Source organism: Cariama cristata, unplaced genomic scaffold (genome assembly GCF_000690535.1).
Source record: "Cariama cristata isolate BGI_N322 unplaced genomic scaffold, ASM69053v1 scaffold6495, whole genome shotgun sequence".
Lineage (NCBI taxonomy): Eukaryota > Metazoa > Chordata > Aves > Cariamiformes > Cariamidae > Cariama > Cariama cristata.
In genome coordinates this window covers 18,852-41,766 of record NW_009618229.1, presented here as the reverse complement: position 1 = coordinate 41,766, position 22,915 = coordinate 18,852, and the positions used below count along the sequence as shown (strand labels likewise).

Below are 22,915 nucleotides of genomic sequence, written 5' to 3'. Positions count from 1 at the left end.
TAAAGGACATATCTGAAAAAAAATAATAACATCACTTCAAGCAGTAATTAGACAAGTTTAGAGAAAACAAGTCTATGAAGGGGCATTAAACCCAAAGATGCTTCCTCTGGTGGAATAAGTCCTCGAGCTGCAGATTTCTGGACTCTGGTTAGGTACAGTGGGGTAGGCATGACTGCAGTCACGCTGTGCACCTTTGGCAGCAGCTAACGTCAAGGGGACTCCTGGTCAGCTGGACTGTGGTCTGGCTCCCTTCGGCTACTTTTATGCTTTCTAACACTGCAGCATGTTTGATGTTTACTGAACATTTTATAAGGCAGTTCTGGGAAATCTCCACTGTGGCTAGCTCTTTCTGTCCCTTCCCCACTGATGGGAAAGGAGCAGCAGTGAAACACAAAAGACCTGTTCAGGGCTGATGTTTAGTTTCTCGCCTCCTTCTCCATTGCAGCTGCTGCTTCTGGGGCAGGAGACGCTCGAGCTCTGTAGGACAAGGCTCAGCAGACATTATATGAAGAGGTAGCCTAAGACATCTGTTCCCCATCATTGTGTCCACAATATGCAACTTTTATCTTTCAACACTAACCATTGCAGTGGAGTATTAAATTGTCTGAAAATGGAGCACACACAGCCAGTATCTTTTTTAGAACCAGTGCATTTGCACACATTGCAGAGGGATTCATGCAAACAAAATATAGACCCTGTCATTCTTCCTCTCTTCTTGTTGATAGAGGGTATCAGGAGTTAACCTCGGGAAGAGTGGGAGGGAGGAAATGCTCTTTTGACTCAAAAGGTCAGAAAAGAAATACTGAATATGTAAAAGGAGGAAAATGGCAAGTGTGTGCTACAGTACCAACAGAGTCAAATGCTTCTGCTTCTGAGCATTAACATTAAGCAACCGAGCACAGTGCTGTTGTGCTGGAAAATGGATTGTGAACACAAAATAGGCAAGTCTAAACCAAGTAGAATTATACTGAAATTTCACCACTGTTTCGGCAGAGCCCGAAAATGAATCATCTCTGGATTTGTGAAATCTGGGCTTTTAATCGTAAGTGCTTCCACTTGTGTTTTAGACAGACTGCTAATTTTGATCAGTAACAATTCATTCTTCATAGTGCCTGTTGTATCAGAGGAGAGAGGGCTATGGGTTAAAGGGTGACTTACTCTCATTTCAGTCAGGTTTGTTTCTTTCACAAACAAGGACTCATGAAGCCTTATGAATCCTGGTAGGGGAGACTTTGCTGTAGGCGGAGGAGCCAAGGGCTGCCAGTGAGCCTGCAGATAGCACTGTCTGCACGGAGGCAGGTGGAGGAGAGCACGTATAACGTCCTGGTATTGGAGGATCATTATCCTGCTACAGACCATAGCTTTGTTTCTAAGTTAAGGATAATTGTATTCAAAATATTTGGTCTCTTTATAATAGAACTTGGGGATCCTGAGCATTTCAGGGTTGTGCACAGTCCCAGAGACATAAATGAGGAGAACGAAGGTAAAACTGTAAAACTGGCTGCAAATCCTTTGCCTCCTCCGAGTTCTGAGCTGCTTGGGGGATAAAAACAGCTGCGAGAACAAACTGGATCAGATCCGTGGTGGGGAGCAGGATGAGCCCTGTAATGCATTACTTATTTGAATTTGGCCCTCTCAGAACAACCTCTTTGCTGCTGAATGCTTCCCTTTATTCTAGAGGAGGTCTCACATTGCTGAGACCTTTGGAAATATCCTAGCTGTATTGCTATAAATAGTGTGTATTTCCCACTGACTAAAACCTGCCAGCATAGCAGCAGCGTGACGTGGGTTTATTTTTCTGCTTGAGGACTAGATAAGTGCTTGTGTCCTCTCTCCACTGAGACATCTCTTTGCTTTAGGCACTGGTCTCTCTGCTCACTGCTGAGGCGTGTTATTGAACCTGGCTTACATTCCTGTTCTTTCTGATCTTTTTTCTCTAATGAAAGACCTCTCCCTAGGCACCTTTCCTCGTCTCCCTTCTCTTATGACAGCTCTTTGCTTTTCTCAAGTGTTCTGATTTCTACCATATATTGGTTTCTGCTTATTCCATTTCAATTCATCTGCTATTCATACATACTGCACGCTGCCTGTGTAAGCTGCTGCATCTGAATGAGCTTGTAGTGAAGCCTCTTATGGCCCTAGAGCTTCTCTCGGCCTTATCTTGCATTTATATGGTGCCTTTCAGTTCTCTGAAATCCAACTCTAAAAATAAATGCAAATGTGTGTCCCACCCACCAGTGCTTCTCTGAGCAGCATCTTGACTGATAGCTGACAACATACTGTGTTAGTGGAGTTCAGGAGAGGACTTACCCAGTCAAAATGGCACAAGGATCAGCGGCAGATACAAAGTCATCACAGAAGTGAGGATATGCCAATGTAATCCTTAGAAAAAGGCCCGCTAACAAGCACAAATATGTTTGCCAAGTTTGCCTTCCTCCCACAGATCACTAGCAGCAGTGCAGTATCCACTTAACTGCCCTGCTCAGCATCTTGCCTGGGGGCTGTCCAGGACTTGAGCAGAGCATCGAACTTTCCCAAATCTGCCCTGGGAAGAAAATGAGGTTAAAAGAACTTGTTAGGAAGAAAGGAACAAAACTCCACTTGGCTATGATGTTCAAGTGGGGTTAAATCCTCGAGGAGCCTCTCCTCCCTCCTTGGTAATTCAAGCACTTCTTTATGAGATAAAGGAAGGTGTCAGCTCCAGCAGCATCTGAACTCACACTCCATTTTGTATGATTTCTGTGCCCTCTTCAATTTGCTAATCAAAACAAGTTTCTGCTGTGTGTTTCTTATCCCCAGAGGGTGAAACTATCCTCAGAAAATTAAAGCTCTCTTATCTCTTAATGTGTCATCACAACTAATAGCCTGGGGACTGTAAACAAGTTTAAATATCAAAACAATTTGGCTGGTGATTGTCTGTGATTATGGATTAAGAATACAAAATTTGTGCTCACTGATATTCAAGCTAGATTGAATCCACGGAGCCAGATCCTCAGCTGATGTAAATGGAGGTGGCTCAGTTGAACTTGGGGGAGGCAGGCTGCTTTGTACCAGCTGAGCATCTGACCCAGGGAGCTTTTCAGAAGTTTTCATTCTTGTTTTTCAAAGTCCCAGATAATACATGACAGCATGGGGCTGAACAGGAGGAGCACAGAGGGTCTCTGGTAGAGCTCAGATCGTCCTCCCCTCCTTTGACTTCCCAGTCAGCTCCGCTTCTGCTGGCTGTGCCCTCCACTCACAGCCTCTGTGGGGAGCTCATAAATAATGACTTAGAAAAGAAATGATTTGAGATTACAAAACTTTTTCAAGAGCAAGTCAAGGTGCCAACATTTTGAAAAGCTGACAGATATATCGGGGCAGGTACTTTGTGAGGGATGTGCTTTGTATCTTTGATGTGACAAACATACTGCGGTAAATTCACAAATGTACACTTGCTGCTACCTTTTCCAAAGCCTCTAAGCCATCACCTTTAGCTCAGTCACTTCTCATGCTGAGAGTGGAGAGGAGTAAGGATTACCTCCTTTTGCTAGAAATGCTTTGCCTAGTTCACTGGACTGTTTGCAATGACAATGATGTACAACAGATCCCACAGATTTGGGGAGATGGTATTTTACAGCACTGTTGGATATGAAATTTTTCATGTGGATGTATCCCTCTTCTGGAAGTATTTGTGGGACCCCACTTTTGTTAGGATCATTTTCTGACATAGTCTGGGCAGTTCTTCAAAGAATCCCACAGATGAGAAAGCAAGGCAGAGAGAGACTAAGTGGATTTCCCGTAGATATACAAGAAGTCAGCAGTAGTGCAAGGAGATGAAGAGTGCTAGGAGTGTCTTAACCACTGAACTGTCCTTTTCTCCCCTGTGCAGTGCAGAACACATGGAATACATACCTTTTCAAAGGGCTGATGTTAGGTTAATGATGAATCTTACAAAATGAAGTAGGAAACACATTAATTTTGATGTAGCAAGAAAGTGCTTTCCTAATGAAGTAGTAATTAAATAAGAAGGATAGTTATTAACAAACTGGTAAGTCTAGTGCAGTCTATCCCTCCTATCTGAGCAGTTCTAGCAGCAGTTCTAGGTAACAAAAAGGAGTGTTTCTGACAAGCATGAAGTCCCACCAGAAAAATATAAAAGGAGCAATGTGTCATAAGAATCTTAAACACATGAAACGGTGTCAAATAAATGAAATCAATTTCCAAAAGAGAGTAATAAAGGCTGGAAAAAAGTACCCAGAAAGCCAGAAGACTTTTTTATTTTCTTAATTGGGGTAATTATACTAAAACTGACAGCAAATATTTTCCCAGTAGCAAAAAACACCCACAAACCCCAGCCAGCCGAAATACCACTCTGAGCATGAGATCTATGAAGGTTAAAGGCTTGAGTCTGCCATTAGGAGAGTGCTCCTCTTCTCCCAAGGTCACTCCTTAAATGAGGAGAAGTAATTTTGATTCTGGTCTCCTCACAGTTCAAAGTCAACGCTTATCTTGATTTCAACAGTGCTATATTTAGCAAAGTACTAATATAATTGTATTTGGTCCCAGTCTTGCTCTGTTTGAATGTTAAACAACTCTTAATACTGAGCCCATTGTGCTCTCTCTCTCTCATAGTTTAGGTGATGTATAAAATAACGAGCAGTGTGGACCCACTGGAGCAATCCCTCCTGGAGATTAATGGTGCCAGTGTCAACACTACACATGTTTTAAGGCTTTTACTTCAGACCAGCTTTTGCCTGGATCCCTACTGCCATGGACTGAAATTTCTTTTATTGTTTTCATAGCACGTGAAGAGTTCCTGGAGCACATCTTTGGGTGTAGTTTCATCCAAAAAGGATGCAGTTCATGCAGTCCCAGTGTGAGCCAAATACAGCACATAGGCATGACTGGAGCAACAGGGATGACCTCCAACAAATCACACTGTGCATCAGCCCATGTATAAACTCTCAACTGCTGTTGCCTACTTGTTGTTCCTTCATGGTCTTCATGTCCCGCTCACCAGCTTCTCCATTTATATTTCACTGCATCACGCTAAGGACCTTCTCCCTCAGTTAAGGCCCCTTAGTGGGACAGAAATAATCTGGCAGTCTGAGTTGTGTTGGTGATGTTTGGATTTGAAACCACTCAGTATCTCTTTGCTAATAATTAGAACTTGCAAAGAGGAGAAAAGTGATTTTACAACCTCAGACCAGAAATCTGAGGGACTCAGGGACCTCCTCTCCCTCTGTAATCAGTAATGGGTGCCTGGGAAAGACTTTAATAACAAGACAAGGAAGTGGTAGTGCTTCCTCAGAATACTTTCTTAGCTTCTGAAAAATTCACAGCTCGAGGATTTCCTAAGCCAGAGGCTTTGTCTTTATATCGAATAGCCTTTGGTATGTTTTTTTCTTTTGTGAATTATATAGCTACTTTTTAGATTTATGTTAATTTAAGGATCTAGTGTCCTGCAGGAAAGAGTTTGACACTAGCTTCATGCTGCACAGTTTGAATTTATTAAGAAAAGACTGGGGATGTTAATAAAAGGGCTTCAGATGCCCCCATGCTGCCCCTGCTCACATTAAACCTAGAAATAGGATTGTCTAGCGCATGTGGTGCAGAGTCATCACGCCAAAGTTAAGAGTGTAGGTGGATACAGTGCGTGTGCAAACCCCCCCCAGTTGGGGCTCTGCACTACTCTGTGGGTTTCCGCTGCTGTGAATGGGAAACTCTGCCCAAGCCATGGGATTCAGAGAGACCCATTGTACCCTCTCCGGCTTTTTTCAGAGCCACAAGGACTTCACCCACAAGGTGCTTGGGTATGACCATATTTCTATAGGAGCCACAGTGCTGAATCAAGAGCGCTCAGCTCTTGTGGGAACCAGCCAGCAAGGACTCCACCCTCCCCTTAAATTCTAGCATTCCAAGCCTGGGATTTTACCAGATTGTGTTTGTGATCCCACTTAATTTTTCCAAAAACATTGAAATGCAAACATTTGGCTACCAGGAAAACTTCCCAGTTACTGAAGGGGAAAAGAACACAGTATCCAAATGACTCATGGTTTTGTGGGTGAAGTAACAGTTGTGTGTCATAGCTTGGGATGTAGGTTTGTGGTCCAATGCCACATGGAGTGGATGTGCTTGGGTTGTGAGGTTAATGTAAATGGCTTTGGTAGGAATTCTCCTTTGACTTCCCAGAGCTAATTTGCTTGTTAAGATATCACTGATTGCATGGTGGCAATTAATAAGATAGGGAGGGCACCCACCAGATAAACTAAGCCCTCCTCGACACCAGCTGGGAGCAAGTATGACAAAGCGCTTCTGCTGCTAGAAGAGGTTGGTCCTTCAGGAGGAGTTGCAGGTGTCTGTGGCTGGAGGAACTGTGGGGACTAGGGAGTTTCTGAGGACTGGAAGGAAACCTGGAGGGGGGCAGCAGAAGCCAGCATCCCTAGGAGGTACCTGGTGCCTCTGAAGCTTTGCATTCTTGGGGTAGGTTACCTGAAGAGCTGCTGGATGAGTATACTCTGATGTCTGATGCAGTATTCCGCTGCCTGGTGCCCCCTGCTCTAGCTGACTTGTGTCTGCCAAGGATACCCACAGGTTACTGACTCCCTTGTTCTTGTTTTCCTCTGAATCACTCGGTGACGCTAAGGCAAAACACATAAATGCTAATGCCAGTGGCACCTCTGCATAGCCCCACTTCTACCTTACTTACCACTCTGTCACTCGTATCTGCTGGGATTCAACCACGATGTCTGTTCTAGGAAGCTGCCAGCAGTTACTCACTGACACAGGTGAACAGTTTGCAGATGTGACAAAATACAGGTTGTTTTGTCTGAATTCTCTGTTTTTCCTCTACGTCTCTGTCAGCGGACTTCCTCACCTCTCCCTCTCCTTTCCATCCTTTTGGTACTCTGGTCACTGCTCTGCAGCTGCACAGCCCAGGATCTCGATGGAGCTGCAGATCAGGGCTCACCTCTGGTGATACCTGTTGGGGAGGATGTGTGCCCATGCAGGTGGTGGCCTGTTCTCAGGGGCACTTCACCACCCTGAACATCCATACTGCATGGGATCTAGTGGGTTTGGTGTGCAGGTTAGCAGAGGGAGGAATAAGGGAAACGCCTATGCCCCCTTTCTCCTCCAACCAAACCCTTCCTATAGCCCAGAGCTGTTGGAGAGCATTTTTTGCTACATCCTACTGCTGCTTCCTGCAGCAGAAACATCATGGGGTAAGGTTTCCAGCTTGGGAGACAACAGCAGGGCACTGCCTGAACCCAGCTGTTGGCAGATCGGTTGGCTTTGGGAAACCAGCCAACCTTTTTCAGTCTTCTGGAGCGCTCTGGTTTGCCCGTGAGATTAGAATTTGCAGCATTAGATAAGCACAGATAAATAGAATTTATCCATTTCTAATTTGAACAATCAAATGTTTACCCAGGTTTCAGTGCCTGGCTGGAAGACCAAGGGAGCTTCTTTGTTTGTGGCTCCAGCAGTGCCAGGAGTCAGGACTGGTCCCACGTTTGAAGAATCTTCTTTTTTAAAGCAGTTCAGAGGCTGGGGCTGCTGCTTGGGAAATGGCGGTATTCTTCCTGCAGGCAGATCAATACATTTCAGCTCATTGCACTGCAAGTAACTTTTCATTGTACGTTAAGAATGAGGAAAATAAAAGCCAAGATGGTTGTTATTTTGGTTTTACTTTTATTTTGAATTATTTATTAGGAAATCATTGCTGTCTTCCTTCTCATCAGGAGACAAAATGCCTTTGTCTTCGGTGATTTTTCCTATTAAAAAGAAACAAGGTCTTCCCAGTTTTATTTCTCTCACCCACTTGCTTCTTGGTGCTGAAGTGTAAATCTAGGGTCTCCGCAACTTGAGAAGATGGTCTCCTGCAGTCCTAATGCAGGCAAAGTCCCCACTGGCACCGGTGGAGTCACACCTTATCGGTACATTTCTAACCAGTTTTATAACGACGTAGCAGAGAAGTTATTCATGTTACGAATGATTGCGGGCATTTAAGCAGAGTGTGTTATGGAGGGTTGTAAGTAACATACAGGCTAGCTGGAGTATCATTTTAATTAAGCATTTACTAATTAGCTGGCAAAAATATTAATTCTTTTAAAGTGAATTCTTAATATAACCTGTCACGGGGCAAAAATTCTGCAATTGGCTCTACTATTAATATGAGTTTGAAAACTCAAACTAACAATTCATTTTGATGTTTTTCTTCCTAAATCTAGGTTATCCTGAAGGGGAGGATAAAGAAACTGGCCACCAAGATGGTAATCACTAGTGGAAATGAAGAAGATAAAGGCAGTCAAGAAAAGGAAAGCAAAGAAGAAACTATCTTGGCAATGCTTGGAATTATTGGGACAATTCTGAACCTCATTGTCATCATTTTTGTGTATATTTACACAACGTTGTAGACTAGAAGGCATGCAAATAGACCAGATAAAACGGCCATTAAGAGTCATGACAAACATTGCTGACTATTGACAAGTTGTTTAATCAGAATTGACTCTGTATTATAACACATCATGAAAGCACTGCCTGCAGGCAGCGAAGGCTGAAGCACAATTAATTTAACAAGACTTTTTCACACAGTAACAAGCTTAACTCTTCTGTCCTGCCCTCTTCCTTTTGGTCTGGTTTTCAGTTTGGGGGAAAATGACTGCAATTATGTAAGTTGTAGCTTTGAAGAAATCCACCAGAGATATGTTGTTTTAACACAATTTAAAAAAACCCCAAAACTGTACACTATATAAAATTAGAAATGTATACTGTATACCTGCAAAAATTGAACTCAAAGATAGCTTCATAGCACAGATCACGTGTCTGTTAGGTCAAAACGATTTTTTTCTCTTGCTTTTTGCTTTTACTTATATTGAATCTGACAAGCTTTTTATTTAGAATGAACATATGGTGCAATCAGGAAAAAAACAATTCCATTGAGCAAGGTCTGCCTAAACCTGATAAAATGTTGGGAGAAATACATTACATGGTTATTTTTCCTTTCTCATTTGCTTAACATCTGTGTCTGTTCATACCAATGTTTATAAATATATATTTTTAATAAATGTGCTATATTTTTAGCATGAACCAAATATTTGGAGACACTTGTATTCATGCAGCTAAATTTTGTTTGATGAAGTGCCCTTTTTGACAATGGATGTTATTTTTCTCAGCAATTATACAGTAGTCCTGTTTGCAGCCTTCTCACTGTGGTCTGAAGCAAGCTCACATCATGCTCATATGCATGACTTGAAGTTGGAATGTCAGCTGAAAAGCATTGCTGCTTAATATGGGAAATAGCAAAATATTGTAAGGTGACCTTTGGAGACTGGTTGCAGAAAGAAGGCTCTATTTACAGTTTAAAAAAAAAGGCAAATGAAAGGAATATTGAGGCATCTCACAAAATATTACAAAATTCACAGAATTTATGGCTTTCAAAATCCAGTCACATTCTCTAAGTACTTACATTGAGAGAAGCGAGCAGAGGTTTATGCAGTTGAAAAGAGAAATTTAGAGAGCCTGTAGTGAGGGGCTTAAGAGAAATCCAGACTGTAAATACAGAGTATATTTTAAATGTGAGGATCATTAACTCTTTATGCTTCTCTGACATGTGCTTTAACTGAGGTCGGTGCAGTGAAATTCTCTGACTTGTGTTTTTGACAGGAATGCACAATGAAGATGATCACCATTTTTCTTCAGAGTTCAGTACCTATAAATACATGAAGCATTAAAAATATGAGACCTCAATTCTGCCTCAAGCTGCCTAAGTACATTGCCCATTAACTCTGACATATCCTCTTTAAAAATAGGTCAATTAATTGTTTACTGACTTGTAGTTTGGATTGCATCCTCAGATGCACAAGGGAGATTGCTATTGAAGTCAGCCGGAGCTGTAAGAAGTTTCATCCTAGAGTCTCATTGATTTTAGTTATCAGTTCTGTACCCCTGGAATCAGTAATGAGCTTTGCACCAATTTCCAGTGGTTGGGACTGGTCTCAAAAATACAGAATTTCATTGCAGGATATAAAAGCAAGCCTGGAAAACCCTGAGGGGCACCTCTCATAAACAGAGGTGTTTGGTCTCTTGTGGTATCACACATTCAATAACAAAACCATTAGAAGAAGGGAAAAAGTTAGTAAATAAATTAAGATGAAATTCAATATGAAGACTGAAGGAAAAAAGAGTAAAAATAATCTCATGTTAATGAAAACAAGACAGGGAGAGAGAGGTGAGAAAATGAGCAGAGATTTGAATAAGCGAAGAACTGCACAGAAAGAGGGTGCCAAGCATGCCAGTGTGGTTAAGGAAATATTTATGTTTGGAAGGGCTGGTAGAGCTACAGGTCTTGGAGAGGGTGAGAAACATTAGTGCTACAGCCCAGTGGAGCTGAGTGAGGCTGACCTAGGTTTTTAATTTACAGTTATTTATTCATAATTCTAAGGAATTAGCAAAGTCTGCTTTTTGGTCATCCTGAATGAAAAAAAAATGTCTAAAATATTTTTACCTCCATCCTGCATTTTTTCCTCCAGTTAAACTACTGCTGATGATAGCATGTGGCAATGGCATCAGTGCTCACGTCTCAGAGCACACCTGCACATACTCCAGGCAGCTGGCTAACTCCAGCCTGCCCCTCACATTGGCAGGATCCTCTCTGCAGATGTTTCTCTTGAACCTCTCCTTCTGCAGTAAACACCAAAGCAATCTGCCTAAGGCTCATACCCATCTTCTAAAGGGGAAGCCTGGGAAAGGGCAGTGTCTGCCTCAAGAGGTGAGCTCTGATGCCTGATATTTCTTTGCCTCTCTCTGCATCAGATGATAATACCTGTCATCTTCTTCTGGGCATGAAGATGCTTAATGAATGAAATTTCATTAAGTACTTCTATTAATATTACAAATTAAAGCTCTACATTGTAAAAGAACATATAACACCCCCACTCCCCTAAAGTAAAGTAGCAACTTTTGCTTCTCATCACAGTTGCACTCCTTCAGACATGGGCCAGCATCTTCACCAAGACAAGCACTGCAAATAGCCCAAAGGTGCTTAAGCTGAACTGGTGGATCAAAAAGTCCAAGGACTTTGTGTTTACTCTGTCTTTCCCAACAGAAGACCTGTTAGGGGCAGAGTTTCCAGCTGTGGATTTGCTGTGCTTTACCTGTTAGTCTTAGCGTAGGCAGTGTGTCCAGGTGCCTACTGCCCTCTGCCATCAGCAGCTGTCTGCTGTGTGCTTTGCCACAGGGCTTTTATTGCACCCTGAAATAGGAAGAAAGGCTTATCCCATTCCATAAAAAGTTTAACTCTTAATATTTTAATTTTACAGGTTTCTGTTCACAGATAGTTCTAGAAATATCCTGGGGCAAGTACTCCTTAAGTAGATTCATTAAGTATTCATTGAAATAAAAATGAAGAGTTTCCTTCGAGGGCAATTTCTTTATCTTTTATTTGGTATTCATGAACACTGATATGGGAAAAGTATGTTTTCAAGAATGACTGTGAAAGGGTAATGTTTTATACAAAGATCTGAAAGTATGCCTACCCAGGCAGTCGCACACAGGCCTGCTTTCGGCTGAATGCCAGCTGGAGCCAAATTACCCTCATGCTTTTTTATGTGAGCAGTTTTCAGCATGCACCTATAAGAAATATTCAACTGGGTAGCATATATATCATGGATACCTTATAGTCAGTAACTGCAGTATAAATAGTTGAATAAAACTTCTCATTACAGGTGCTGAATGATAAATCTGTTTTGGCAAGGAAAAAGCTGATAGTCTTATTTTTGGCTTGGCTTGTAGGTAATGCAAATAGTTTCCAAAGTAAATTTTTTTAAATGAAATATTACTCCATTAGTGACAGGAACTTTCATGTTTGCATTTGAGTAGAAGGAAATGAATATTCAATATCTTAATAAGATATGAAAACATCAACTTTTGCTTCTGTCAACTAAGAATACTATTGTATTTTTAAATTACCCTATGTAATTTGATGGTTTGTGTTATGGGAATGAAAAATATTTTCCTGAAGTGATGGGAAAGTGACATTCTCCCCGCTAGTGTCTGGTGTGTTGTCTGGTGGGTACAGAAGACTTTCAAGAAAGAAGATGTAACTATTTTACGTTTTGCTCCTTCTGCTTGCACCTCTGCAGCTATGTGCAGCCCATTGCACCTTAGGACAGTTTTTACATGTACCCAGCCTAGGAGGCTCTGGATACTGCCTTTTTGGTTTATCGTGGTGTGAAAGTCTACTATGGGGCAGAGTTTTATTATTTTAAGGACAGTCAGTAATCATTTCCACGTTATTGTCTGATAATCTAGGGGATACTTTGCTGGTTGGATTCCCAGACCCATCCCTCCCCTGGCCCACAGGTAAAATTTTGACTCAGTAGACACCCAAATACAAAAAAAGCTTCACTTACATCATGATAAAACTTCAGTACAAAGCATCGCTTAATTCCAAGTGTCTTATATTTCCATTTAATCTATATCCTGGAGCTCACACCAAATGCCCCAAGGTCTCATCCGTGTCAGGAGGTTTCATAATTTCTGAGTGAGAATTGCCATTTCAGAGCACATTGTGGCAGAAGCAGAGAACTTGGCCCAGAGAGAGGAATGGGGATAAAAAGTAACTGAATTAAAACTCCAGGGAGGCAGCACTGGAGAATTTACTAATTAAATAGTCTGAGGTTTGGCTGGAATTCTTTGTTTCTGGCTAGCCAGTATTCTGGAGAAAAAATATTAATGTTCCTTGGAAAGTTTCTGGAAGAAATATGTCTAATTGAAAGAAAGAACCTCACTGAAAATGTTTCAACAGCAATCTTCCAAAGAAAACACCGACCAGGCCTCTGAGTGACTCTGGCTTGCTTCCCAAGAGTACTTTTTGGCAGCCTGGGAACACACTGCACATATATGTAATCAACTCTTGTTTACTGAGGGGCTTTGTTTTCTTTGGAGCAGAATGCACAGATTTATGAAGATTTATAAATGTAAAGAATAGTACATTATGCAGCCAACAAAAAAAAGTGCTGTTCACCTTTACTTCCAGCAGATACCCCGCAGACACCCTGCAGAACCTACACTGCTCCCGTGCCTGGCTGTACATTTTGGAGGCTCTTCCCAAAGGGCCTTATAAATTCAGTGTAGCTTTCCTTCCCCACCACTGATCCAAGAGAAACAAAACCTGTTCAGCACGGAAACCTCCACACCAGGCTGAAATCCCACATGCATCCATATGCATTTACCCACATATGAACCACCTGGTATTCAATAAGACTGTCCTTGTCTTAAGTATTAGGTTTGCTTATTTGCATTTCACCTGGGGTCTCAGATGTCGAAAGGCAATAGGGTTGAAAGCACCCAACTCTTTCCAACGGTAGAACTTTACATAACTTAACCGTTACCTACAAAGGTTCCTGTTCATCCTGCAATATGGCTGTGCAGTGCCATGCACATGGCATACAGGCCTCCATGTGTAGTCCCTCACTGACAGAGTATCCATGACTGTGACTGGGGTGGGTTTGGGCTGTAACTGGCCCCTACAGCAGGGTTTTGTACCAAAGCCTGGATCCCAAGTCAAGCTCTGTGGAGTTAAAGGACATCCTGCCTTAGTCACAGAAGGTACTTAGCTATGGTCACAGCGCCAGGATCCCTTCTTCTGCAACCAGTACAAATTCAGCTTAAGATGATCCATGCACCACTCCTCACCCCTTTGGCGGCTGCACAGTTTCCTTCTACCTCGGTGAAGAGAACAGCTTTGGGCTTCCCTAATCTCCTAGAATAGGGAGCAAAGTCCCTCCTGCAAGGGAGAGATAGCAGCACGAGTATCCATTTCTTGCTGACAACAGCCCAGCCGCTTGCCTGGAGTGCTGATGGAGACCTTTTTCCTTCCTGTCATCCTACGTAGCCTGGGAAATGCAAGTTTATTACCTGATCTCTGGGTTCTCCACAGGCTCAGCCACCAGTTAGACTCAGGCAGACCTGTTTTATGATGCTGAGACTTTGTTATCCTCAAATGCCTCCTGGATCCAGGTCTTCAGGAATAGATTAAAGGCCCTGATATCTTAATCTGGCCTTAATATCATGAAGGTCTCACCATAACAAGTCTCAGTTGTTGTCAGTCTCTGGCAGCAAGTAGTTAATGGACTAGCATTAGGAAGGGACACCAGATGGGAGCCACGGTGAGCCGGAGTTGGTGCAGAGGAGGCTGGCTGCTTTCCACAGTACTTACTTACCTTCTTGAGGAGAAATGGTATTATGGTGGATTGATATTCGTGGTGGGTAAATGTAATAAAATGTTTGTGTAGCGGGGGGTGTGATTTCTCACCTTTAGTTCCTGCAAACTTAATGGGAAAGGCTTTATAAAGAATTCTGGCTTTGTCAATTTAAGATATGGATTAAAATTTACTATATAAGTTTTCAATTTTTAATGTGCTGCCTTTTTTCCCTTACCAATCAATTCAATTATAGTTTTGCAGATATTATTCTTATTTCTGTAATAATGATGGCTAATGCAAAAATGTTGGTATTGGCTGCACAGGGAAAGAATGAAGGTGTCAATGTTTTATCAATTTGTTATTGTGGGCAGGAAAAGATAGTCAGTGGTCTTTGCATCCAGTGCACATTGTTAGCAATATGTATGTAATAATTTGATACCATTATTTCTGGACCCTAAAGGAATTCTGTGAGACAAAGATCCATCATTGAGAGCTGTATGTTTTCAAACAAATGTCAGCAAACAGAGAAACATATGAAATGTTTGCATTAGCTAAAAGAAAACAATGTCAGACATCTACATTTTTAGCAGATTCAAGCTCAAAAGTGAGACCACACAACTATCATTCCCACACCCCTGCTGACATTGCATAATACACACCAGGTCGTAATTTAGATGCTCACTCTGCTAAGACTATGCATGTATCTAACTCAGACTAAGGGGCTAAGTTCCTTTACAGGTAATATGCATATGAATATGTATTTGCAGGTTTGAGGCATTAGCTGACAGTTAGCTGACAATTCAGCTATGGCAACAATGCAACTAAACAGACAGGGAAAAATACAAAATTTCCTGTACAATGAGCTATTTCTCTTTGCTTCATTGACCTTGTTTTCAGCTGATCTGTTTGAGACTGTATGATTGATGAGAACGATGCTAAAGCCTGCCTAATATAACCAATATAAAAATCAAGACAATGGAGGAATATTCAATCTACATCTTCCATCAGAAACTAAGCATTTCCCTAACCTGCTTTGAAAAAAAAAGTCAGTGCTGAATGTTTTACATTTTCCTTTACATGATTCACCATCAGCCAACACACTACTCATTAATGGCTTTATCATGTTTCTATTTGATTGTATGATGATATTTATGTATAATTATATTTATGTACAGTTTCACTTAGCTGTGCAAACACTAGCAAATTGATTTTCCATCCTTTGTTGCTTTTTAAGCTTTACAAGCCTCTTTCTAGTACATACTGATCTCCTGTTTTAAAGATAAAGAAGAGAAATATAACCACATCCTTAGAGCAACATATAATTATGCAAACCTCACTACAAGATTAGGTAGAAAATATATGGCCATTTACACAAAACAGGGGGTCTTATTTCTCAAGACTGCTCATATGGCCAGTCCCAAGTGACCCCAATACTGTGCTAAGTACAACAGTCTTACAAGGTTAGGTTCTTTTGAGTTTAGAAAAAAGAGTTCAGCTGTCAAACTCCTTGAAGCAGTGCATTGCACTGTCTTTGCAATTTACAGAGCAAGACAAAAAATCTGATGACGGCAGACGGTGCTCAGCTCCTGGCTGACCTTCCCCTGCGGGGCAGCAGCCCTTCGTGCACCCTGACAGACCAAGTGCCCGGTGCCCTTTATACTGGATGAAAGGCAATAATACTCAGGCAATTAACTTTCAAAAATTTGAAATATTACCATTACTAATGTGCCTGCTTCTATTGGTGCAAAGATGTAAAATAATACCAGAGCTATTAGCAAGGCAGTAGCCAAACACTGGCACGACTCAACACAGAACCCTCACTGTTGTGTTTGGGCTTTCCTGCCACTGCTGTGACTTCTCATCATCAGAGATACTGAGAAAATGCTTTTTCCACCCACTGAGTATTTGTTATTCTTTGAAATGGTTTTTGACTCGAGCTGAAGCAAAACTCTTGGCAGTTCAGAGAGTGTCACAGAATGGCATTTAGAAACAATTGTTTGTTGCAATTTGGTTTTATATGTTTTAAACATGTTTTGGTTTAGCTGTTTTCCTTTTCTTAATAGAAAATTAATTTCAGACTGAAAAGTTGGTTCAGATTAAAATCAAAACACAGTTCCAAAAAGCTATAATACTTTGCCCACATTTTTTCTGAATGAATTATCATTGGCATCAAAGAAATTCCATGGAGAAAAAAAACCCAACCTTTTGTTGAGTTATCACTTTCTCATTGAAAACTACCTGGATTACAATGTTCAGACCAGCTCTCTCAATCATCAGTAGTCCTTGTGTATGTGGTAGAAGGTATCAAATAAAGATTCCTAATGCTCTTTGATTTCTTCAGTTATGTTTTCCTATTTCTCCACTTACTTTCACAAAGACAGACGATACCTCTCAGGGCCAGCAACAAACCCCACAACTCTTGTGCTTTAAGCCCAGCTTCACAGTTTCTGACCTGAGGTGGCCGTCCCCTACATATGGAGCCCAAACCAGAGCCTGTGTCCAGGCAGACGGAGCCCTTAGCCCTGCCTGCCCTCTGGAGCTGATCCACCCTGGCGATGCTGTCTCACAGACAAATGAAACCACTCAGCACAAGGGAGCACCGACTGCAGGAGGCTGAGATCTGGCTTATAAAACTTGCTATGTGAATCAGCAGAGTATTCAAGAGTATTCAGCAATGAATGCCCTTTTTTTTTTTCCATTTTGTTTTATGTTTTTTATAGTCACTCATAAATCTTTTGTAAACTGAGACCACCTCCCATCACATAACTCTTGTGCGTCAGACTGCTTCTCCCACGAGTTTGGGAGCACTAAAGCGAGGTCGAAAGGGAGAGGCTGTGAGATATCTGCTCATCGTTGACAGTGCTGTAGCAAATCTTCAGAGGTACAAAATTCAGCCTGTGAGCACACAGCTGCCTCTTCCCCTGCCTTGCTGTTGGCTGCCTTGTCCCTCACGCTTTCGGGGGGAGCGAGGGGAGCATGCACATTTTTCCCATCCTAATCGAGTTACATGCCCAGCTGGCTTTGCTGTGGTGAGAGCAACTATGGCAAAAGCCAGGACATCAGGGGACCATGGCTGGGGTGTGTCTGGGCTTTGAAAGGCTTCTGTTCAGCATCAAAGTCCTGCTGCAGTCAGTGGCCACTTCATGCTTCCATGGAGCTTATCTATCACCCGCTGGCACCAGAGCTCCCCATTTCGTGCTGTCCAGGTTATGATTTCAGAGGGAAACTTGTCACATCTTTCTTTGTCAGTGCTTTTTGAAAATGCTATACTGAAGAAGCAAAAATAAAGCAATATCTAATAAAAAAAAAACAGAAAAGCAGCCAGTGATTTCTTAAGGTGCCCCTTAATGTGTCTCCTCAAAACATATCTTTTTAGAGAAGTTGCTCTCAGGAGTTTTGAAGGGCTCTTGGCAGCATCTGGCATCATCCTCATTCCCAGCAGTCACCACTGCTCCGACTCAAGAGGACTGAAAAAGGTGTCTTCCTGAATGGGACCGTGCTGCCTCCTCTGAGGATGTTGTGTGATGCTGCAGTCCCCCGCTCTCCATATTTTCCTCCATGTGTTTTCCTATACAGAGAAGAGAAGAGAAGAGAAGAGAAGAGAAGAGAAGAGAAGAGAAGAGAAGAGAAGAGAAGAGAAGAGAAGAGAAGAGAAGAGAAGAGAAGAGAAGAGAAGAGAAGAGAAGAGAAGAGAAGAGAAGAGAAGAGAAGAGAAGAGAAGAGAAGAGAAGAGAAGAGAAGAGAAGAGAAGAGAGAATAGAATATTTCAGTTGGAAGGGACCTACAACAATCATCTAGTCCAACTGCCTGACGACTTCAGGGCTGACCAAAAGCTAGAGAATGTTATTAAGGGCATTGTCCAATTGTCTCTTAAAAACTGACAGGCTTGGGGCATTGACCACCTCCCTAGGAAGCCTGTTCCAGTGTTTGACCACCCTCTCAGTAAGGAAATGCTTCCTAATGCCAAGTCTGAACCTCCCCTGATGCAGCTTTGAACCATTCCCAGATGTCCTATCACTGGGTACCAGGGAGAAAAACTCACCACCTCCCTCTCCACTTCCCCTCCTCAAGAAGATATAGAGAGCAATGCGGTCACCCCTCAGCCTCCTTTTCTCCAAACTAGACAACGCCGAAGTCCTCAGCTACCCCTCATAGGAGCTGTCTCACTCCTTAGTAGAGTCTGAAAAGGGATCAGGTTTCTGCACCCTTGTGTTCCCCAGATTCCTGCCACCTCCATGTGATGGTGTGGGTGGGAGAACCACAGGATGAAGGTCTGGGAATTCAGCTGAGAGTTTTCTTCTCTGAAGTTAATTTCTATTTAGCTTTGATTACTCAGATTGTTTAGGGATAATTTGTAAGTCTAGCTCAGCTTTTGAGAATCACTTCTATGAGTCCTACTTAACTTGTGAGCACTTCCATGATACAATATTGTAAGAATCACAATAGTAGCATGTTTCATCCATAGTGCCTGGAGTGCTCACAAATTCTTCCTGTAATTGCTGGAATACTCCCATCATCTCAGACAGATAATGAGATACGAAAACAATAATCAGAATAGAAGAGGTTAGTCATTTAAATTGATTCAAACATTGTTGCTTGTACTGAAAACAAAGGGTCCTAACAAAATCAATGGCAAAAGTAGAGTTGCTTTGATGCTACAAATCCTGAGGAGGATCAAAATTCCATGTTATTAAAATACCATCATTTTGCTTAATTTGAAATGAGGGGATCCAGCTAATCGTTTTGTTTCTGAGACATCTCTGCAATTACCAAATGAGGTTAAAAATTTCGTATACCTTTTTGCCACTTTGCAGAATATAGCTAAGGGTCCAAAACCAGTGATTCTTGTGTTGTAATTCCACCTCTTTTAAACTAAAGAAAGAAATCAATAAGCATGCAGAGTGTTTCTCCATCAGCCCTTGCTGGGTTTGCAGGAGGATGTACTGAAGTGTGGCTAACTAAAACAGAGTCTGACTCGTGTTTTCCAATATCCTTTCAGATCAGTAAGTTTTTATTTATCATCCTTGTCTACTGTACAAAGGACGGATCTTCTTCCTTTCAATTAGATTGTTTCTTTCTTCTGTGAGTCTTTTTATTCATCGACTCCTACGTGATAATATTGTTGATACATCATTGCCAAGAAGTAAGTTTGAGAAAAGAAATTAAATAGTCCAGTTGTAACAATAAAATATGTGTCCATTTGTGGCAATAAATTCAAGCTACACAGAACAAAATATATAGATCCCTGTAAGAAACAAGCACTTTTTAGAAACTGTGACTTCCTAAGGATTGGCAGAAGCAGAAGAATGTACAGCATATATCCAGGAGCTCTTTAACAACTACCTTGTGAAATAGAACTTCATTATGCAAAAGTTAAATCTATTAGTTCAATTTGGTAGCTTTCCTTTGGTAAGATTTTTTTTCATTACTGTCCTGGTTTGCGCTGGGATAGAGTTAATTTTCTTCCTAGTAGCTGGCACAGTGCTGTGTTTGGATTTAGTATGAGAATAATGTTGATAACACACTGATGTTTTAGTTGTTGCTAAGCAGTGCTTACCCTAAGTCAAAGACTTTCCCGTTTCCCATGCTTTGCCAGTGAGGAGGTGCACAAGAAGCTGGGAGGGAACACAGCCAGAACAGCTGACGGAGGGAGCACAGCCAGGACAGCTGACCTGAACTAGCCAAGGGGATATTCCATACCATAGGACATCATGCCCGGTATATAAACTGGGGGGAGTTCACCGGGAGGGGCCAATCACTGCTCAGGGATGGGCTGGGCATCGGTGAGCAATTGTATTGTGCATCACTTACTTTTTCTTGGGTTTTATTCCTCTCTCTCTCTTCATTATCTCCTTTTTCATTACTATTATTAGTAGTATATTTTATTTCAATTATGAAACTGTTCTTACATCAACCCACTGGTTTTACCTTTTTCCAATTCTCCTCCCCATCCCAGGAGCAGGCTGTGTGGTACTTAGTTGCCAGCTGGGGTCAAACCACAGCAATTACATTCACATATATGCAGGGTGGTGTTTCCCAGCTGTCAGTCCAGCCCCTACTGAGATTGCATGACTGGAGCTGAAGGCAGAATCTAGCTCCCAGGTCCAAATCCAGCAAAGAATTTATGTTCGTGTTTCTCTCCAAGAAAGTTTGTGGTCCTGTTAGCTTTCTGGGCTGCCCATAAGCTTGAAAGTAAGCGTGTGCTTGACTGCTTCACTGGAGCAGGGCAGCATCCTGCAGCCACACTGCAGCAGTCATTCCAATTTGCTTTTCAGGGAGGTTATTACTGCTTGAAAGAAGTATTCCTCTCAAATAGAAGATGGGAATAAATGTCCCAGAGCACTTATTAATTTCCCTATCAGTCCCTTTCCTCCTTTCTGCAACTCCCTTCTCCTGGTTTCCTGGCTCATAACATCAGCCTTGTCAATTCCTTACAAAATATCACTGCTAAACAGTCTTGGTTAATATTGCTAGCTCTCTCTACTTTATGTGTCTCAGATTTAAACTGAAAACCTCTTCCTTGCCCAGGGCCCTATTTTCTCTTCTGATCCCATTTCAACTCCCAATGGCACCAGCTGTTGAGCATCACCATTTCCCACAGTCAAAGCAGCTGTGAGGTGTTTGCTATTGCATACCTGGCATGCCTTGCCCTTTGTACCAGCCCCACTCCTTCCTTTATTTAAAGCTTGCCAGAAATACATCCACATCATGTAGTGATAATACAGTTAGCCCTCAGCAGATCTTTTCTGGCTGGGAACAAAAAAGGCTAGTGAGGGAGATGTAGTACTAGGGCAGCTACAGAGAGGCTCTTTTCAAAGTGGTATAAGCTACCAGGACTCCTTGGCCCAAAAGAGCAACTGTCAGAGCTCCTGGGTGAAATGCTCTGAGCTGCAAAGGAAGAGCAGTATACATGCATCTGTGACTGCAATGATGCAAGGAGTGGTGCATTGCAAGGACTGTCTAAAATTCCTTCTTATATGCTTTGGTCAATAAAGAAGGAGCTGAGGGGTGAGGGTGTCAGCACCTCTTATAATGAGGCCTTGGAGATTTTTTGATAAAGCTGCTTAGAAAAAAAAATCACTTTGCTTTATTGTCTGGTACAATCCCATTCTTCCTGCAGTGTTAGTCTTTACTTAAAGAACTAGTGATGGTAATCAAGCTGATTTCATGCTTACAAGGTCATAGCTAATCTAATCAAACATTTGCAGCAATCTGTAAAGAAGCTGCTGTCCAATAAATCTGCCTATTTCTGATTCTGTATGCTTTTTGAGCTGTTTTTTGTTTCAGAGGATTGGAAAGGCTCTGGAAGACACAGGCAGATCTTATGTGCTCCATCACAGTGGATGTGGCCACACTGGTGGTGAAGGGGATTTGGGATCAGAGCGAGTGCTCTTAATGAAGGCAGCATGGCTCCGTGAGCAAATACGCTCTCTTCAATGTGACTAAGAGCAGGCTTCAAAGAAACACTGCAAAAAAGCAGGGAAGTATGAGTCATCTGTAGAATGTCAGTTTGCATGTGTCTTTATGCAGCCTGTAATTATTTTTATACACATGTTTAATTAATTTTTCTTTGCTTTTCATCTGGGACTACATATGTTTGTCATTCTCCTTGCTGGGGTAGAGCCTCACACTGTTACAATGTCAGTGACTATTTTAGCAGTGGGAAGCCTTTGAAGAACACCGCAGCGAATGCGGCTACCCTGAAAAGTGGTCCAAGTTGGAGACAACAGTCTGAAGGGATTCTGTGATGAAAATGATACGTTGCGTTGCAGAACTCCCTCCTGCACCTGTGTCTGAGGCCAAAGCTCCTGGTCAGGGCAGAGCCAGTGACACTTCAGTTTTCGTACCTGCTGTGCTGGCCCTGGCCCTCTCCTAGCTGCAGAAAGGCAACTGATGAAATGGGAACCCATCCCATAAACACCTTACCTGTGAGGGGCAGTTACATTTGGGGCAGAGCTGAGATGCTGTTGAAGCCTGTACACTGAGGTAACAAGGAGTGCTGGGGAAAACAAGACATATAAAGCCAGCATGTATGAAGTACAAACACTGAGAAGTGGTCTCAGAGCAGGAGGGTTGGGAGTATGATGTAGGGTTTGCAGCTGGAGGTCTATGGAGCCAGCCAAGGAGGGGGCAAAGGCTATTTATTTCCCTGTTCCTCCCTGTTCCTTCATCTCCACAGGGATAAACCTGAGACAAAGGGCTACTGAGCTGTTTGAGTTAGGAAGAAATCAAAGTATTTTGTCCAAAGAGACAAAATACAAAATTGACAAAATACAAAAATTGATAGAATTTACCTTTGTCATCTGGAGAAAAGTTGTGTCTTAGGGCATTGGATTTGTTGTTTTTTTCCCACTTTACTCATGAGAAGGGGGCTCTGACTCTTCTGGAAAGGTAAGTGTTAAAACTGTTCCCTGAAGATATGATTTGCTTATTCAAGGAGAAAGCAGCCCATGGCTCTCGTGTGTAGTAGAGCCTGGGATATGAGGGAGAGAGGAAATCTTACTGCAGTAAACCACAGTGTAACTTTCAGCTATTAATATACCTATTGCTGTTGCATATGACTTTAACTCACGAGAAACTGTGGCTTTTCCTCATTTAAATGCGCATATGCCATTGGAGTCTCCTGCAGCTGCTGCCCTGTGAGCATGTGGTGGGTGGCAAATGGGAGGCGGTCTGCTCTGCCCAGATTGGGATATGCCCTTTGCTTCAGTGATGAGGGCACCTCTGGCCAA

General features: G+C 42.2%; 1 long non-coding RNA gene across 1 annotated transcript in view; it reads left to right on the top strand.

Moving 5' to 3' along the window:
- The window catches only part of LOC104162122, a 29,711-nt gene extending 20,994 nt beyond the window's left edge, over nucleotides 1-8,717 (top strand). The window contains exon 2 of the long non-coding RNA XR_696455.1: nucleotides 8,208-8,717. This is a non-coding gene — a long non-coding RNA (uncharacterized LOC104162122). The remainder of the gene's footprint in view (nucleotides 1-8,207) is intronic.
- The last annotated feature ends 14,198 nt before the right edge of the window (nucleotides 8,718-22,915 follow it).